General features: G+C 36.7%; 1 protein-coding gene across 6 annotated transcripts in view; it reads left to right on the top strand.

Moving 5' to 3' along the window:
* The window catches only part of UVRAG (UV radiation resistance associated), a 313,277-nt gene that overhangs the window by 250,542 nt on the left and 41,753 nt on the right, over positions 1–20,982 (top strand). Inside the window, exon 14 of one of the 6 annotated variants that reach the window (XR_005375643.1) lies at positions 4,486–4,664. The exons of the other annotated variants lie outside the window; for them this stretch is intronic. The gene's annotated coding sequence lies outside the window, so the exon portion shown is untranslated. The remainder of the gene's footprint in view (positions 1–4,485; positions 4,665–20,982) is intronic. 6 annotated transcript variants of the gene reach the window in all.

Genomic DNA, 20,982 nt, shown 5'->3' with positions numbered 1-20,982 from the left:
AGAGCAAATACTATGGATCTGCAAGGGTTCAAATGCTAGTTGTATCACTTTAGCTATATGATTTTGAATAAGTTACTTAATCTCTGTGTACCTCAGTATCCTGTAAAATGGGAATAACTATAATAATAATAATAATAATAATACCTATAAGTATAGTTCCTATCTCTTAGAGTTGTTATGAGGATTAAATAATATTTGTAAAGACTTAGAATAGTGCCTGGAATAGAGTAAGTGCTGAATAAATGTTTGCTAAATACATAAAATGCAAAGTACAGTATAATCTTTGTGATAAAGAAATCCCATATTTCACAAATACAAAATGAATGAGATGACAGTGTGTGGAAGTAGATTACAAGCTAAATACAAGTTACAAATAAGTAAAGAAGGGGGGAAATTGCCTGTAAAGCTGCATTGGTGAGTATCATCTATATGGAAGGAAAATATTCAAATACCTTGTTCACTATAAATGAGCTTTTAGTTTCAAGCGAAGGTAACAGGTTTGTTTTTTTGAAACAGAAACAACTTATGTAAATGATCCAATCTCATCATAAATTTGTTTTTAAAATATAGAAAAAATATAAAGAAAAGCAAAACCACTTGGGATTCTATTACTCAGGGACAACCATTGTAATATCTTGATGAACACCTTTCCAAACATCTGTGCAAACATATATACATAAGTTAAATAGGTAACATTTTATGTACATGGTTTCAAACCGTGCATTCTATTGTTTTTTTCATTTAACTATATTATGAAGATAGATTCATGTTGATGAATATAGTTGTGTAAAATTTTGTTGTCTGCATTGCCTTCTGTTGTATGGACATGCTGTAATTAACAGTTTTCTTATTGATGGACATACAGATTGTTTTCCATCATTTCTTTATTGCAAACAGCTTTGTGATGAGGAAGCATCCTTCTACTTAATTATGCCTGTCTCAGTTATTTGCTTAGGATAAATAGTTTATTGCTGGGTCAAAGAATATATACATTTTAAAGTTATATATAGGTACTTCCTTACCTTCTTGCCAATATTATATATTCTGTGTTGTGGCATGTTGTGAATTTATTAGCCTCTTTTTTAATGTGAGAGAAGAAATAGATCTCTAGCTTTTATTTGTAGCTTTTTATTATTAGTGAATGTTAGATCCAGGTAGTTCATATATTTATTTCCTGTTTCAGGTTCTTTTGTGAATGACCAATACCTTTCGATAAATATCCCTTTTTAAAAATTATAGGTAGGCTGTAGAACTCCCAAAATGACATAAGATACAAGGAAATAGGGATGCCTGGATGGTCAGCAGTTGAGCGCCTCCCTTCGGCTCGGGGGGGTGATCCCGGAGTCCTGGGATCGAGTCCCACGTCGGGCTCCCCTTGGGGAGCCTGCTTCTCCCTCTGCCTGTGTCTCTGCCCCTCTCTCTCTCTCTCTCTCTCTCTCTCTCTCCTCTTTCTCTCTCATGAATAAATATATAAAATCTTAAAAAAAAAAGATACAAGGATATAATGCATAGACCTTGCAACTAAGTGTGAAGAATTCGCTAGTCACAGACTTGAGTCAGCCTTTATTTCTGTTTTTACCTCCTTTCAACCCCATCCTCTCGAGGATTGTCCCTGCCCTTGCTATGCAAAAGCTCTCTGGTATTAGGGCAACAGCTGGAGGAAGGCAGCTTTTGGAAGAGCTTCTAAACTCCCATCTCCCATTGCCTGGCTCATTTCTTCATTCTTTTCTTCTGCTTTGGCACTCTTTATTTGCTGTAAATCCTTCTTTTCAGTCATCTAGTCCTGTGACTGGTACAACTATTTCTGTTGACTCTCTTGGTGTTTCTGTGGCTGCAAGTAGGGCTGATTCAGCACTTACTCTGTGTCAGGTGCAGGATTGGGCACTGGGGAGAGACAAGGACAAATAGGACTGGGTTCCTAGACCTAGTGCTCACCTTCTAACCAACGCCACAGTGTGGTTTGCGCTTCTGACAAAGATGTGCTAAACTTTCTTTGGGAGGTATGCCTAAAGGAAACATTCAAGCTGCACCTATAAGGGCGAGTCCAAGTTTGCTCTGAAAGTAGAGGGAAGGGAAGTAGAGAGGGGAAAGTAAAGACTCCCCACCATTACCACCAAACAGAGGTATGAATGTGAACAAAACTCAGAGCAGACATAACAAAGCTCTTGATGACATGTGTTCCTGGACAATGAGCTCCTCTTCTCACTTCTACAACATATTACCCTTACCTGGGGTGTGACATTTTTAATATGGGAGAATATTACATTCCTAGAGTGCTCCCCCCAAATTTAGTGGTATTTTTTTCTGTTTTGCTGTTTGCAAACTGATCTGATATTTTTAACTCATAATGGAATAATTTTAGAATTGCATAAAAGATGTGGTGCCATATATTCGAGGTATTAAAACAAAAAATACAAATCTCTTGTTCTAGTCACCCTTATGAAAACAGAAAGTGAGTCAGGATTTGACTCTTCTGGATTAAACATGGTAGATTGCACTTTAAGCATTAAATTTTTATTTCTTCTCTTACTGTTTGGTATAATAGTTACACAGATAATCATAATGATGTTTTTAGCTTACCATTGTACAGGTAACAGAGCACTTTTCTTATAATATCCCATAGCCTTATGAGGCATAAAATTATTGTTGTCTTCTTTTGCTAATAAGTAAACTAAGCTAAGCTTTGAAAAGTTAAGTGCACCACTTTAAGGTCACACAGAGCCATTAATTGGTAGAACCAAAACTTGAACCTTAGTTTTCTGATTCAAAACGTAAAATCTTTAGCTTTTAGGGGAAGATAGCACAGCTGATTTGAGATTCTAGATTTTGAAACTTGTAATGATTATATTTTGCTAATTTATCTTTTAAGAAAAGACAGTTATTCTAATATAACCAAAGTTTTCTGTGGATAGAGCCAAATCATAGTCTTCCATTTAGAGCACTAGTTTATAGATATTTATGTCAGTTAGTTTAAAAGATGTATATATTATAAACTCAGGCTAGCATTTTACATTTAAATAAGTTGGGCAGATAAAATGGGAAGAATGAAATTTTATCATCCAATGGACCCCAAAAAGGTAGATGAAATGGTTTAATGGAAAGAACATAGCACCAACAATTACAAATTTTCGTGTTCTATTCCATCTTTCTACTTGCTGATACCTTGGGCAAGTGGTTTCTATTGGGCTTCAGTTGTCTCATCTAAAGAGTAAAGGGGTTAAACTTTATGTACTTTGAGGTCCATATCAGTCCTAATACTCTTTGAATTTGTGCCTTTTGACTTTACCACTCATATTTCAATCTGTTTGTTGCTCTTTTTTTATTATTACATTCAAGTTTTTTGTGTGTGTGTGTTTGATCCTGTTTTTTTTTAATAAAATAATTTTTTATTGGTGTTCAATTTACCAACATACAGAATAACACCCAGTGCTCATCCCATCAAGTGTCCCCCTCAGTGCCCGTCACCCATTCACCCCCACCCCCCGCCCTCCTCCCCTTCCACCACCCCTAGTTCATTTCCCAGAGTTAGGAGTCTTTATGTTCTGTCTCCCTTTCTGATATTTCCCACACATTTCTTCTCCCTTGCCTTATTTGATTTACCACAGCAAGATCAAAAAGATTTTATGATTCTCTAAGATATAATTTTTGAACAGTATGCTATATGGTAGTGATTTTGTTTGTAGAAAATAAGGAGGGAAAAAAAAAATAAGCAGGGGTTGATGGAGTACCATTCCAGGTAAATCATGGGTCAGTAGAAATCCATATGACATGGACTTATAATAAGAATTTTCACCTTTGGGGAAGCCTGGGTGGCTCAGCGGTTTAGCGCCGCCTCCAGCCCAGCGCCTGATCTGGAGACCCAGGTTTGAGTCCCGCATCAGGCTCCCTGCATGGAGCCTGTTTCTCCCTCTGCCTGTGTCTCTGCCTCTCTCTCTCTCTCTCTGTCATGAATAAATAAATAAAATCTTTTTTAAAAAAGATTCTTATAAAAATAAAAAAAAATTTTCACCTTTGATTTAGTAATTCTTCTTGGAAAGTCTATCATAAGGAAATACTTCTAACTTCGTGAAAACAGTTAAAGGTGTTTATCATAACTGAAAATAGCTATCTAGGGGTAGGTTAAATAAACTGAGGAGCATCCATGGTCATTAAAGTGTTTATGAAGATTGGGTAATAGTACAGAAGTACACTTGCCATTAGTGAAGAAAGGAGGATATGAAGTTAAATGTATATGCTACAGTTATGGAAAATTAAAATTTTAAAGGCAAAAATAAACATTGACCCTTAATGTAGGGGGGAAATACTGCCCAGATGTATGCCAAAATTGTGTTATATGTTTGTTTTGTGGGATTTTGCACAATTTTTCTACTTCTCTATTTCTTTTTATTGAGTACATTATTGCTTTTATAATAAAATGTATATATATATAAATATATAATAATATTTAAAATATATACTAAAGTATATAATTATATATTTTTTCAGGTAACAACCAAGGCCTAGTACGATTTCTTGACATTCTCAAAATGGCACCAATGCTTTGTGGCAAACCTGGGACTAGAAACCACATTCTTTAATCTATCGGTTAGTGCTAGGCTTCTACCATCAAATTGTAATGATATGCCAGCAGGTATAAAGATTCCAGCTTTCAAGAGGTTACCTAGGTACATTTTTTTCTTAATACTATGTGTTTTCCCTTTGGTATTCATTAGTTCTTCGTAAAATTAACAAAGTTTTTTTTTTTGTACTTTTGAAAATACAACAGTGTTCCATTGGCTGCGTAGGTTTTAGGGCAGTATATAATGTGGTCAGAAACACAAGCACAGATGGACATAAGGTAAATTCTTGATTCAGTATTGTCATTTGATGACTGCAATATTCTGTAAGAAATTTCTCTCTGGGCCTCAATGTCTTTATGTATATAATGGGGCTTAAAGAGGTCTATTGTGCAACATGATGTTGTTGTTGCCTTTTATAAACAACTCTGAAGCATTTCTATCTTTCTCCCCATTGTGTTTACCTTTACAGAAAATAGTTGTAGCTCGTTTTTAGACCACCTTGCTAGGCCACTTAATGTATATAGAGAAAGCCATATATTCATCCTAGCTTCGGTTTTGCCTCAAACTATTTCTCTGGAGTTTTCTAACTCAGTGTGCCTCTTAACCTACAGTAGGCAAGTCTCTTCATCTTTCTAAGCCCTAGGTCCTTCTAAAATAAGAATGTTGAGGTAAATAATCTCTCCGTTTCCTTTTAGCAATAATGTTCTATGATTCCTCCCAGTCTTGTTTTGAGCACATGCATGATAAAAACAAAACAAAACAAAAACCCCAGCACACACACACACACACACACACACACACTCCAATTGGTTTCTCTTAAAGTAGTGGTGATGGGAATGCAAATTGATAAAAATCATTTTAGAAAACAATTTGGCATTATCCAGTGAGGTTGAAGATACGCATATGAGAATGTTTATGGCAGCAGTAATCGTAATAGCCAGAGACTGGAAACAGCTTAAACTCTGTCAGCAATATGTTTATCATTAATCATGATATATTTATGTAATGGAATACTGTGTAGCCATAGAACCATAGCTGTATGCAATGATAAAGATGGATTTCGCAAACATAATGTTGAGTAAAAGAAGCAAAACAAAAGAGAATTTCCACAATGTTACTCCATTTATGTATAGTTTTCAAAAATTAGCAAGGTTAAACTATATTGTGAGGGATGGAAACTATACAAAAAGTAAGCATGGTCACCACCTCTAGGAGAGAAGAGGGATAATAATGAGAAAGGGGCTTCTGGGGATCTTCTGGGGCACCCAGAACATTCTGTGTCTTAACTGAAGCTGCACAGGGGTTTGCTTCATTATGGTTTTTAAGCAATGCACATACGTGTTTTAAGCATTTTGCTCTATGTATGTTTTATCTTCACGTGAAAACATTATAGAATAACAACAATTTAAGAAGTATATGTAGTACCGTTTCAGCGAATTCTTCTAGTCTCTGAAAAATACTTGCTTACTACTAAAGACTTGATATTTCAGTGTCCTATACCAGAAGAAAAAGGATTTTGAACTAGAACACTTGGAAATCTTAGCTTCACAAATAAGAATGGTGTTTTTATTGACTATCTCTATGCAAAGCACTTTTATTCTTTATCCACAATATTCCTAATAACGCTTTCAGGTTTTTATTATTATCCTCATTTGTAAACTGAGGATACTAAGGCTTAGGGTTGTTAAATCACTCCTTGGTTGATGAGGAATTCTAAATAAATCACTGAAACAAATAAGCATTGGAGTATTTTTGATAGTTTCTTTCTCCAGGTTATGGAAAGATAAATTGGAAACAATATTTGTGACCATTTAAGGACACTTAATATAAAAATAAACTCCGAATCAATGAATAGACTGAGTTTTGGATAGATCTCTTTTCTTTAAGATGTACTTAAAAGGGTACCTGGGTGGCTCAGTCGGTTAAGCATCCTACTCTTGATTTCGGCTCAAGTCATGATCTCAGGGTCCTGGAATCAAGCCCCTCGTTAGTCTCTGTGCTCAGCAGGGAGTCAGCTTGAGATTTCTCTCTCTCTTCCATTTCCGCCTCCCCCAATGCTCATGTGCACATGCGCTCTCTCTCTCTCTCCCTCTCAAATAAATAAATGAATCTTAAAAATGTGCCTGAAAGTATGGAAGGTATTTGAAATGCCTAGTAGTAAATGAATTTGTGGGTATTTGGGCATTTACCACTTACAGGTCAAGCCTCCACACTGAGTGTTAAAATTGAACGTAATTAGAAGAGAAAGTGAGAGAAGCAGTCTATCTATTTTTGATAGACTAATTGTAGTGGTCACTTTATCCAAAGTTTGCTGAACTATGACCACTAAACTAACCACGGAAAGGAAATTACATTGTATAGCCAAGCCAAAAACCCAAGTTTTTTAGATTTAGTTTGCAGTGTCACTTAGGATTCTTCTTAAAGTCTTGTGAGCCTTCACCTTCTTTTAATAAGCCTTCATAATGATGAGGTCCCCCGAGAATGAAATCATCTGAGTGGAATGTGCCTGCGTCTTAAAATCTGATAAACATCACTTCATGGTATTTAGGAGATTAAAAGAGACTTAAAACACGTAAATGTTACTTTCAGGTTATTATAGCCAAGGAAGCCTGTGGCCCAGCTATCAAAACAGCTTAGCTTCAGCAAGTTCCAAGCAATGGGCTTAGCCAAATTGGTTAGCCCTGCTTTAGGACTGACTGCACTGTCTTTTGTGTTGACCCTTAACTTGTGATATAGAATATAATTGTTTCATCTCTGAGACACATTTATGTGTCCCTTTGCCCTGACACTAATTCATCATTTGCTTTATAGTAATTCCACTCAGACATCACCATCAAGCCCCATTGGAAGTGAATAAAGGATGTGAGTGGATATATTTCCTAATCAGTGACATTAGTTTATATCTCCTTATTAAAATACCCATTAAATTCATACTGGGAGAGATAACATGAACACTAATGCACTTTCCGTCTTCCATCAGTGCTTTTTTATTTATTTCTATAAAGAAGTTATTAATATCTGAATTTAAGAGGTTAAGAGAATGCAAAGCTTTTAGTAATGGTCTAAGATCTCTATTCTGGTAAGATACGGAAGATGTAAGAAACAAAGACATTCATTATTATGTTGTCATTTTTATTCTCAATCTCTCCCTAAAACATAGCCATTAAAAATAGATGTTTAAATCATTTATTTTAAAAGTTAATATCTTACTTTTACATAATCTCCTTTTCTAAACAAAATACATTATTCTAGTTTCCCTGTACTTTATAAGTTGTCTTGGTTTTCTACTTTTAATCTAAAACTCAGAACATATACGGAGTTTGTGTACCTCTTCCATATGCCAGCCAAAAAGTATTAATTAAATGTACTATATACGAGGCTCTGGTGGGTGAGGGGGTATAAGGGAAGTTGTTCCATCTGAAAAATAGCCCACATGTGTGTAAAATCTAATTATTCTGATGAATTCCCCACCATACTGCCTTAACCAAGATAGAAGTTGAATAAATATCTCTTCAGTTTCATTCATTATCATATCCATTTGAGACGTTTGGCAAAGTTGCTAATGTGACTTTCCATTTGAGGAATCCATAAATTACTGCCTTCTGGGGCTGTGGTAGCACCATGACAACATGGTACCCTTTTGTTATACTTTGGAGTTTTGCTGTTATTGCCTTTTTTAAAACTGGTGATTTGAAGTTAATAGTACCAATAAGTGGCAATTTTGCAAACCTGCTAGCCCATACACTTCTGTTAGTCTCACTACCAGCATCATTACCTTCTGGTCTTCATTCTTAATGTATTATCCCAGGTGCAGAATGAAAACGACAGTAGCAGGCTTTTAAAATTTGTTTCTTGTATCAAAATTCCTCTACTGTGAGGAAAATACAATGTGTTAGACTCACTGTAGTTAATCCCATACCAACATTCTCTTCCTCCAAAATAACCACATGATCAGGACCAGTATCCACATTCACTAACTACCTTAGCTTAAATTCAACAAGAAGCAGAGGGAATTAAATGTACAAAGATTTATTGGAGGAGGGAGCAGAAAAAGGTAGAAAGAGCCTTCAGACTTGATGCAGATATATTTGTAGTAGGAGAAAGGGAAGGAAGGAGCACTGAGTAGGAAGAGTCTTAGACTGCAACTCAGTTCTAAGGAAGATTCACCCAGTTTGATGGAAAGTCCTCAAACCAGTTGACCACTGGAGGAATCCCATGTCTCACCTAAATATGATAGTCAATAACTGGGAGCAGCCTATAGGAATGGGTGGCATGAATAGAGTGAAGATCCAAACATAAAAGTAGTTGGAGCCATTAGCTAGTTATATTCCCTGCCACGGGAGATCTATGGGGCACATTTCATTGCTTCTGTACTAGTTGCATGACTTTAGATAAGTTTAACACCTCTCTGAACCTCAGTTGTGAATGGTATTACTGCCAATAGAGGGTAATTGTATAGATCAAATAAAATATGTAAAAGCCTTGGGACATAATAATAAATAAATGTTAGTTTCCTTTGTGGACCCCTTCTATAATGCTAGGTGATTATTTTCTAACTTATTTTTTCCTAGAAATAACATCTTTTGGTATAAATTGTGCTGAGATTGTCTATACCAGGACTACTCAGTGTGGTCATTAGACCAGCAGGCAGTCTGTAGGCACAGAGCTGCTTGTTAGCAGTGTGCAGCAAGATAAGGAATTTGTACCAAAATCAGCTATATCAGTAAACATACTGCTTAGCTCAGATGCATTTTTTTTAATATGGAGATGTTCTCAATGAAGGAAGTAGTGTATTTATTTATATTCTGGCACAAGCTCTGTATTTATTGCATACTGGCACTTTGAGCAGCATTGGGGTTTAGTAAAATATAAAAGAAAGATATATGGGTCTTTATTAGATATATTTCTGCTTGTCTATTATAGAGGAAACCACTTTAAGCTGGACATTGGCAGTTCATGTTACTTAGTGGCAACCGGTGGCACTTTTAACATTTGTCAGTTTCAGGGCCTGTGATCAAATATCAAAGTAGGCAGCTTGGTTATTGTCATATTTCCAAGTCCTTTTCCCAACTCATTTATTAGCATATATTCATTGAGCTGCTATCTACGAGATACCATGTACCTGCTGATACCCAGTGTTTTCATACTGCTGTGTCACAACCTTGCTAAACCCCCAAATTGTGAGGCCACACCAAAATCCACCTCCCTTCCCAGTTCCAGAGTGTTCAAAGTCCCATTCCCTCAGGAAGCAGATAGGTAACTAATTAAGAAGAAAGTATCTGATTTTAATAAGTAATACAAAGGGGACTTTCTTCCTAGTTACTTATTGGTAATTTGAAATTTGAGACTGTTAATGGAACTGTGTAAGACATATTTTTGAACTGTGGATACCCTAGCTTAATCCACGAGCTATAATCTTTCTTTAGTTCTTTTCACCATGTATTCCAGAAACATTTGTCATTACATCTGTAAAGCTGCTGACCTCCGCCCTAAAGTCGGTGTTGGGTTTTTCCCACAACCTTTTACTTCGTGTGGTAACTTCTGTAGAATATTGGGCAGGAAGACATGAATCCAGGAAGCCAACAGACACATTCCTTGTATGTTTAAGGATTTAAAATATTGCCTATAAATTGTTTTTAATTGCAGATATCCTTTTGTATTTGAAACTAGATGGAGATTCGGTATATTTTTTTCCCCTTTATATTCCCAGATCTTTGATGGCTTGTTAACATGATGTAGTAGATTAGGAATATGTAGTTGTGCCTTCATACTTTTAAAAACTAAAGTACATGTTTCATAAAATTAAAGTGTCCCAAGAGTCGGTTAATATAAAGTAATATTTTACCAAGGTCATAAGTGATTTAATATGAAAGATCATATTTTCTCGTAACCATAACAGACTTAACAAAACCTAGGCAGACAAATTGCTAGTTTAGAAGTGATCTGAACTTTTTATCCCCCAAAAAACAAAAACCCACGAGATTGTATATATATATATATATATACACAATATATATATATATATATATGGCAACAGGCATTATTTGATTGATCCCCAAGGTTATGGATCTAGCAGCAGCTATTATAACATGCTTTGTTTTTATTATTGCACTGTTTAGTTAGTCATCCAAATTCTAGCCATTTCTGTTTATAGCAAGAAATAGCATCCCAGCCTGGGCAGCACAGCTAGTCATACCTTTTTATTGATGTAATTGGACTTATTTTGGTTCCTTTCCTAGTGTCGAACATTTTGTGAAGCCCTAACATAAATTATTGGCTTGTATAACCCACTGCATCACCTTCACCCAGAGATTTGCTGCCTATGCAGTTCCTTAATTTTCAAGTGTGAGAGATTTATTTTTCCTTAGTGAGTCTTAATGTTTCTTCACGCATGCACACACACACGGTTGTGAATGTGTGTGGGTACACAGAAATGCCAATGAGAAAGTCAGACATGTTCTTGGATAATTCCTGCACAAGATTCTGGAGAAGGCTTTAAGCTAATAGGTACTTGTTGCTGTGCTCTTGAATTGACCTGATCTTGAGCATTTTAGTAGTATTTTAAGATTTTGCTCCAGTTTTGCTTATTTTTCCTAGGAATTCTGACTTATCAAGACTCTGTACACTTCATGTCCTCCGTGAATACTTATTGACTGCATAACCGACCAATTGATTGATATTCAATGAGCCAATGTAAACGGTCAAGATCCTACTACAAACATTGTGTGAGGCAAGGTCCTTCAATCCTCTTTACACCCTATAAGATAAATGGAAGTATTCCCACTTTATAAATGAGGACTTTGAAGCATAGAAAAATTAAACAATTTGACTAAAGTCGTACAGTTTACAAATGGAGAGTCAGGATACTTTATCAAAAGATTTTTTGAGGGGGCAGAGGGAGAGAGAGAATCTCAAGCAGAGTCTCTGCTAAGCACAGAGCCCAATGCAGGGCTCAGTCCCACGACTCTGAGATCATGACCTGAGCCAAAATCAAGAGTTGGCCACCCAGGGGCCCCTAACAAAATACTTTTATATGCATTATTCTTTTTGATCCTTATAATGGTCCTTGAAGTAGATGGAATATAAATTATTTTCTATTCTCATTTTAGCACTAAAGAAATTTAGTAAGTTAGCCATGGTCACTGCATCCTCCCCGGTTCAGTTCAGTATTACCCTCTGAACCCTGGTATTTCTTGGCATTTATAAAAGTTCATCTGGCGTTGGTCACAACATTGTAAGACCCCTGTGGTTTCACACTGGCTGATTTTTGTTAAGAGATTCTTCATTGTTTCCAAGGTAGAGTCCCTGCTCAAGTACTTGCATTCAAGGAAGCACTCTTTGAAAAAACAATGCGGAAGGTGAGGGAAACCTTACAAATCTGTTCATGTCAACCCCCTACTTAAAACCTTTTAATAATTTTCAGGAGTACTCAGTTGGTTAAGGGTCCAACTCTTGATTTAAGCTCAGGTAGTGATCTCAGGGTCATAAGGTCAAACCCCATGTTGGGGTCTGCGCTGGGTGTGGAGCCTGCTTAAGCTTCTCTCTCCCTCTGCTTCTGCCCCTATCCCAACCCACATGTGCTCTCTCAGAAAAACAAACAAACAAAACCTCTTAATAGTTTTCAGTAGACTATCATCCCACAGACTTTCTCCCTCAAAAAATAACAGTAACAATAAGCCTTCACATGTTCTTCCTCCCTTTTTAGCCTCACCTCCTGCCAAACTCCTGCCACTGGCTCTTTATGCCAGGAAAACTAAACCACTACACTGATGTGAGCCCCACCTTCTGTTTTTGCTTTCATATATACTCCTTTTGCCTGAAATCTCACCCTGTCATCTGTGCTAAACCCCTATCATTTTCCACACTATCCAGCTGGGCCATTCTCTTCCATGAAGCTTTTCTTTACCCTCCTGGACAGAGTTATCATCCATCTTCTGATCTCCCTGCCGAACTTTTCTTTAAAAACAGTCAGACATATCAATATTCTTACATTTCCATTATTATTTATATGTGTGTGTCTCCCCTTAAGGTGAACCTTAAGGGCCAGAGGCAGAAGCTTTCTCATCGCCTTGTCCTACCACAGTGCCTAGCACATCAAATGGAAAGGGTTAGTGCATGGAAGGAAGGGTTAGTGCATGGAAGATAGAATGAATCAGTGACCTTCCTACTTGGATGAAGGACTGAGAATTCAACCCTGAAAGGAATAGCCTGCCACTTGAGAAGAGGCAATGCACATTTATATCAAATGAAATTACTGTCTTTGCTTATATGTGCTTGGCTTTGTATGTGTCCAGGAAGATAATGCAGGGCTTTGAGGAGTAGAGAAAGGTTAAGGAAGAATTAAACAGTAGGTGAGCATTTTTCCCAAAATATATGCCCATGGTAGTAAGTTATTAATAAGTTACTGGGTGCCATTTTCTCTTCTTCTAGTCAAAACCATGCAAAAGTTTATTTCTATTCATTCTGCTAGGTACTCAGTGGATCCTTTCAGTCTCAAAACTCAAGTCATGAAGTGCTGGAAAATTTCCTTGAATTATTTCATTGATGATTTCTTCTTTATTTTATCCCTCTTTTGGGACTACTATTATTTAGTATTAGATTTCCTGCACTTATCCTCTCGTGTTCTTCTTTCTTCTCGTGTTTTCCAATCTCTTTTTGTTCTACCTCCTGAGAGATTCCCTGAACTCTGCATCTTGCCCCTTCTGTTTGTTATTTTTCATTTTCTGATTTCATATTTTAAATTTCTAAGAGCTCCTTTTCTCTGAGTAGCATCCTGTTGTTTTATGTATGTAGTATCTTACCTGCATATTAATGATTTGAAAATTTTTTATTCTTATTTTTGGTTTTGATATATTACCTGCATCAGGCTTTTCTTAGGACTATGGTAATACTTGATTGCATATTTATTTTTAAGAAGAGAGGATTAGAAACATGGGAAGCTTTTAGTGTGTGGATAGAGGTTGTTAACTCTGGAGTTCACTGTAGGGTAATTTGTCTGTGCTCTTTTCATTGGGGAATACCATAAGTCTTTTCTCTTGGGCTTGTCGAGTATCTTGCAGTTATCCAGCTGTAAAGTAGAAGCCTGTAAAGTATTTGCCTGTGTTCTGGAAGCAGAGTGGGGGGAAGATGGCTGGAGGTCTCCACATTTAATATGCATATGTTCACTTAGTCACCTTGTTCTCAACACAGTGCCGTGGTCCTTAATTGTGCTAATGTTTCCCTTTCCAAAGAATAAAATTCAAGTTTATTTGTTAGTGTGTAATAGTGGTTATCACCTGGCTCTCTGGAGTTGGGAGAGGATCTGGAGATATAATTGTCCTATAGATTTTCAACCAGTATTCCTGTTCTTTTTTTAAAATATTGAGCTATAGTTGGCATACAACAGTATATTAATTTCAAGTACACAGCATAACAATCTAGTGTTTATAAACATTGCAGAATGATCACCCAGTTTTCTGTTCTTAACCCCAATTTTGCAGTTTTGCTGCCACTTTGAGAAATACATGGGGTCGTCAGTTTCTGAGCCTTCTGGGGGTTATTGAAGTATATAGCTCAAATTGCTTCTCATTGTCCCTTTGCTGGCTTAACAACTCAACTTTTTAAAGTCTGCTAAGTTAGGTTATTTGCCACTTGTTTATGCTCTTTTCAGTTTCCAAAATGTTGTTATTATATCCTCCCTTATTGTCTTTCTTTTATTTATACATCTGCACAATACATACAGTGAAAAATAGTTTAAAACCTTACTGTCTTCTCATTAGAAACAATCGAAGCATAAAGATAGAACATCTCATTCCTGCTTTGTTATTGGAATTTCGGGAGTAAATGTACCTGTTCAGTCCGCCAACTTAACCCATAAGTCCCCAAAATAAGTTTTTAAATGGAGAAATTAGGTTTTTTAAATGTATGAGAAAACAGTGAATTTTAAAATATTCTCTTTATTTTAACCAAATTCAATCTGATTTTAACTGCATTTTCAGCAGTAAAAGAATGAGATCTGAGTGCTACTAGTGAATGTCCCAAAGTCAAAAACAGGCTTTGCTGAATATTTGTCTTTTCCTGGTCAAGAATTAAAGTCCACTGGGTCATGGAATGTAGAGATCAGAGACACCTCCTCTAATTTCCAACACTTTTCCATAGTATCCCTAAGAGATAGTCATCATGCTTCTTAAAACTAATCGACGAGGAATATATTACCTTCTGAGACACTTCATATATTTAGACCATTTATGAAGGAAGCAAGGGAAATGGAAGGCTAGTTCTGACTCTGTAATGTTTATCCATAATATATATGCTATCAAGAAGATAAACAGTATCTTGGGAGCAGCAATATTTGATATTCATGGGCTTTATTTTTTTTTAAGATTTTCTTTATTTATTCATGAGAGACACAGAGAGAGAGAGAGAGGCAGAGGCACAGGCAGAGGGAGAAGCAGGCTCCACGCAGGGAGCCCGACGTGGGACTCTATCCTGGGTCTCCAGGATCACACCCTGGGCTGAAGGCAGGCACCAAACCGCTGAACCACCCGCGCTGCCCATATTCGGCTTTAAATTAGAGTTTTATTTGTTTTAATAGCTGTAGAACTTTTAGGAAATACTTATTCTCTGAACCTATATTTTCATCTATGAAGCAAAAATAATACTTTGAGGGTTAATAAACTTTAAACACCATAAAGTATTGAAGAACCTGACAGGGATCCCTGGGTGGCGCAGCGGTTTGGCGCCTGCCTTTGGCCCAGGGCGCGATCCTGGAGACCCGGGATCGAATCTCACGTCAGGCTCCCGGTGCATGGAGCCTGCTTCTCCCTCTGCCTGTGTCTCTACCTCTCTCTCTCTCTCTCTCTCTCTGTATGACTATCATAAATTTAAAAAAAATAAAAATAAAAAAAAATGAAGAACCTGACAAAGAGCTTAGGACTGGGAGACTGATCATTAAATGATACCCATTATCCTTCTTACTGATTCAACCAGGGAGAGCTTTTCTTCAGTAGTAAACCTGAAGAGAGGGTAAAGTTTTATTAGAAAAGCCAGAGAGATGGAAAGGACTAGGTTACACCTTCCAGACTGAAGGAAGAGCGTGACAAAAGCATAGCTTTTAAAAAACTAAAGTCTGAAGCTTAAAGGATAGGCACATATTTCTAGGAGTTGGGATTATGGAGCATGTGAAATGATACAGTATAATGTGACTGAGGCTAAAGGTCTGGACATAGGGCACCTTAGCAGAAGAAAAGTTGGTATTCTCACATACTGTATCATTCAGTAAGACACAGACAAAACAACTGTTGGAGAGTCTAAGAGCCCTTCTCTTTTAAGGCTTACTTAATATGACTTTATAACAACTTGACCTGATAGAGATCAAAATTGTAATGAAAGTTATTGGTAAACCTGAAATGTGTTTGTTTTATATAGTTTAGACAAGTCAAAAACATAAGTAAAGATTATGTCCAAAGGAAGAAAATATCTATCTTTATATCTGAAAGACTTCTAGACAAGTCAAAAATATAAGTAAAGATTATGTCCAAGGGAAGAAGATTATCTATCTTTCTATCAAGGGGAAAAAAAGGAGTAAAATTTGCTGGCAGATTAAATTAATACCAATAGGTAGAAATCAGAAAGGGGACATTTTTAGTCCATGTGAAAAATCATGATTTTGCGGATAGAACCCCCCAATATGGGAATGAAAAACTTGGGGGGAATTAAGTATCTAAATGATATGAGAGGCTAAATGATTTTGTCAAGGATGCTACGTAACCCAGATGTTTTGTGAAAACGTGAAGCCAAGTGCCTTCTAAGGTTACACTCAACCGCCTCTGATTCTGTGCCATCCAGGGCTCTTGCTATCATCCACATGTACACCTTACTTCAGATTTTGCCAGAACAACAGCCTGTTCTGCAAATGAGGACATTGAGGATAGTTACAAATACCCTGAGGCAGTCCCTTCCTTGAGCTAACAGTTTCTGCTGCTGTATAGACTTCCAGCAGCTTTCACTAAAGTAGGCTCCTACCTCCTGGTGACTTAACCATGGACTTCTCCATAATGCTATTGAACACAGACAGTCTTCATCCAGATGACACTGCTCCATGGACTTCAGAGGCATCCACACTGAACAAGAGCCTCCAGACACCTTGGGACATGGCTTGCCAGCCCCTAGCGGCTACACCGCTAGTAGCCACAGATCTCTTTCCTTCTCTGACTGAAACCTAAAGTCCCTTCTATTGGAGCCTTGTTGCCTGACACTCTGCAACAGCGAGATGGTAAAGATTGAGAAGAGGGATGAGTAGTTTGTCCATTTCTCCAGAGCATGGCATTTCCCTCATGTGAAACCATCATCCTTTGAAACCTTTTAAAGGTTCAACTCTCTGTCACACCAAGTCACTATCATCTGATATGCTGGTTACTTCTTTTTTTTTTTTTTAAGATTTTATTTATTTATTCATGAGAGACAGAGAAAGAGAGAGAGAGGCAGAGTGAGAAGCAGGCTCCATGCAAGGAGCCTGATATGGGACTCGATCCCGGGACTTGAGGATCACACCCTGAGCCGAAGGCAGGCGCTAAACTGCTGAGCCACCCAGGGACCCCCATGCTGGTTACTTCTTTGGAAGTAAGAAGTTAAGTAAGTTCAAAATTTGGAACCTTGCAAAAGGTCTTCCTTTCTAGGCTGCTACTCCTGTAGTAACCCTGCATTAATATAGTCTCATCCCTGTCGTTCTCATGCCAAACTGCTTGCTATTCTCCAAACTGTTGGGCTTTTGCTTCTGGGCTTTTCCACATGCAGTTTCCTGTTTGGAATACTCTTTCCCCACTCTTTCACCTAGTAAAATCCAACTTGTACTGTGTAGCCAGATAGATTACCACTTCCTTTCCAAGTGTCCGTATTTCCCCTGAACTTAGTTATTAGGTGTCCCTCCTCTGTGTTTTTATAATTTTCTCTGATATGATACTTATTATTCTTTAACATAATTGTTTCTGATTTTTAAATGTCTTTTCCATTATATTATGATTTTTAAAAAAGATTTATTTATGTGAGAGAGAGAGCATGGCAAGAGGAAGGGCAGAGGGAGAGGGAGAGAGAGAATCCTCAAGCAGACTCACTGCTGAATGTGGAGCCCAACACATGGCTTGATCCTAGGACCCCAAAATCATGACCTGAGCCTAAGTGAAGAGTCAGACACTTAACTGACTGAGCCACCCTAGCACTCCTTATTAAGATGACTTTAAAAGGAAAAACCGCTTCTTCTTTATTTTTTGACTTCAGCCCATGGCCTAGCACATAGAAAATGTTCAGTATCTATTGACTGAATGAATACATGATTTCAGCTGCATGTCTTCTTTGTACTTGTATAAGACTGAAAGTGGAACAGAAAGAAATAGACTTGGTGTTGTTACTATAGCTAGTTTATTTCTAGCTCAGATTCTATTTGAAACATATATATACATACATACACACATACATGCACACTGATGAACTTAGGTAAGCCTGCCCTTTACCTCTTCTAGTTTAATGCCTTCTACCTTATAACCCTATCACTATCATCCCACTTTTGTTTTTCTGTCAGTTTTGTAATCCTCTTACTTTAATCTACAGTCATCCATGGAATTTTGGCATTTCTTTTTTTTTTTAATATTTTGTTTATTTATTCATGAGAGACACAGAGAGAAGCAGAGACACAGACAGAGGGAGAAGCAGGGTCCTCATAGAGGGCTCGATGTGGGACTCAATCCCCGGACCCGGGATCACACCCTGAGCTAAAAGCAGACACTTAACCAATGAGCCACCCAGGCCTCCAATTTTGGCATTTCTTGCCTTTAAAATGATATGGATATTTTTTACCTTGATGTTTTCTTTCTGGTGAGTCTTGTTTTTCGAGGCTATAACATGTCACATTTAAAAATTTCTGATTCAGTTGAGACCAAAAATGGCATATAGCCTTAACTAAAGGAAGTTAGAAAGGAAAACTAGAAATGAATGAAGTAGAAAAATGAGGTATAGTATTAAGTTTAGTGTAAAAAACAGTAATGTTCTTAAGAGTAGCTGTTGAGGAAAAAGGACAAGAATTAATAGCTCATCACAGAGTGTATTGAGAGTTCAACATACGTTATTTTATTTAATCCATACAATAACCCAATGAAGCAGATGTTGTGATAGGCATTATGTAGATGAGGAACCAGAGGTTTTGGAGGAGTTAAGTGACTTCCTCAAGTTTACACAGGTATTCCAACCCACGACCCTTTCACTTTTTAACTCCCGTTCCTATGCCAGTCCATATATTTTAAATTGGCTTTTTATTAGACTATTTTTGATGTAAGAATTTTGAAAGTTAGCTAGGAAGTTAACATGAAAGTAGCAGTTTGAAGATAGAACATCATGTTGTTTAAGAACCTTGGCATAGTCCTTGGAACAGCTAATTGATTTGATGGGGTGGTTTTGTGTTATAACCTGTGCAAAGATTGATAGTGCTAGAGACTAATATTTAAATACCAAATGGAGCTCTTATTTAGCAAACCTTTTGATGGAAATTTTAACACAATCTAAAATTTGTGCTGATTTTTTTTGTAACCCCAGTAAAGTTGTCCAGAATTGTTCAAATCTGTTTAGATGGTTAACACATTATATAAACTTTATTTTCATTGCACTTTGTCAAGGAAAAATTGCATTCCTGCTCTATTATGAGAAACTAAATAAAATAATTCTTGGCAAGTCTGTTCTTCAGCCACTACCTACCCCCCCACCCAACACACACCCCTGCAACCATATATATTCATCTAATGCACTTTTCCTGTCTCTGAGCTTTGCTTAGGTTCTTTCTTCCCATTCCACTGCTTCCCTCCTTTCCTACTATTTACTGTCCAGCTTGGCTCAGCCCACTTTCTGTCAGATTATGGCTTAGGTCCCAAAATTTCAAGAAAGCTTTTCCCAGAGAGATTTCTTTGTAAATCAAATAAGCAAATATGGATTTCACCCTTGGAATTTATAACTCAATCCTTCAAAAAAAATTTTTTTTAGTTAGCCTACACATGGTGTAATTTAGGTGCTGAGCATTTAATGATAAATAAAATACATCTCCACCATTAATGAGTTTATAGTCTTGTAGATAGTATGTAGGATCTGTGGGAATAAATGACTTAATCTCTGTATACCTCAGTTTTTTTTTATTTTTAAATTATTTTTTTATTTTTTTTATTTTTATTGAAATTCAATTTGCCAACATATAGTATAATACCCAGTGCTTGTCCCATCAAGTGCCCTCCTCAGTGCCCATCACCCAGTTACCCCAGCCCCCTGCCCACCCCTCCTTCCACAACCCTTTGTTCATTTCCCAGAGTTAGGAGTCTCTCATGATTTGTCTCCCTCTCTAATTTTTCCCACTCAGTTCCCCTCCTTTCCCTTATAATCCCTTTCACTATTTCTTATATTCCCTGTATGAGTGAAACCATATGATGATTATCCTTCTCCGACTGACTTACTTCACTCAGCATAATACCCTCCAGTTCCAACCATGTCAAAGCAAATGGTGGGTATTCATCCTTTTTGATGGCTGAGGAATATAGTTTCTTCATCTGTAATATGAAGATGATGATAGTTGCTTTGGTAAGGTTCATACAATAACTGAATGAGTTAATAAAATACTTTAGGTAGGACCTAGCAAATAGAAAATGCTGTAGATGTATTTTTATTTACCAAAACAAAATGGAACATTGCAATCACTTTATCTAGTTCTAAAAAATCCTATTGGTATTTTTACTGTAGCATAATAAATTTTTAAATTAACTTGTAGTGAAATATCATCTTTATAATAACATCTTCCTATCTGAGAATGGGGTGTGTTTATATTTATTTAAGATCTTCTTTTGCATCTCAATGGAATATAATACTTTTCCTCATATATATCTTGCCATTTTGGTTATGTTTATTTGTAGATATTTTATCTTTGTTGCTATTTAAAATGGCACCATGTAATTTTTAAATTCATTGTTATTTAAATGAAGGTAGACTACTGATTTTTGTTTTTACGCTTTCTACTGAATTATCTTACAGTTTGTGATGAGTTTTCAGTTGGTTTGCTTGGGTTTTCTTGATATATAGTCATATCATCTCTAAGAAATTATCATTTTGCCTTTTCCCCCCAATTTTGATAACTCTTAACTCTTTCTCTTACCTCATTTGTGCTAATTATATGGTAGTGAACATGCTTGTCTTATTTATATTGTAACTCTTGATTTGTGACTATTATACTTGAAAAAGATTCTTATATATAATGTGTTTTGTTTTCCCAGCTTGATAAACAGGGTCACTTACTGCTGTGCTTTGCTTTAACAACCAAAGATTTTGTCCTGTTCTGAACTAGTCATTTGTGTGTTTTTAGTTACTCAGTCTGTCTTCTATAAATTTGAACATCCAAATTTGGCTCTTAGCCTGACAGGAT

The sequence above is a fragment of the Canis lupus genome, chromosome 21, assembly GCF_011100685.1.
Source record: "Canis lupus familiaris isolate Mischka breed German Shepherd chromosome 21, alternate assembly UU_Cfam_GSD_1.0, whole genome shotgun sequence".
Classification (NCBI taxonomy): Eukaryota; Metazoa; Chordata; class Mammalia; order Carnivora; family Canidae; genus Canis; species Canis lupus.
Note: the sequence above shows the minus strand (reverse complement) of the source record. Positions and strands in the feature narration are given on the sequence as shown.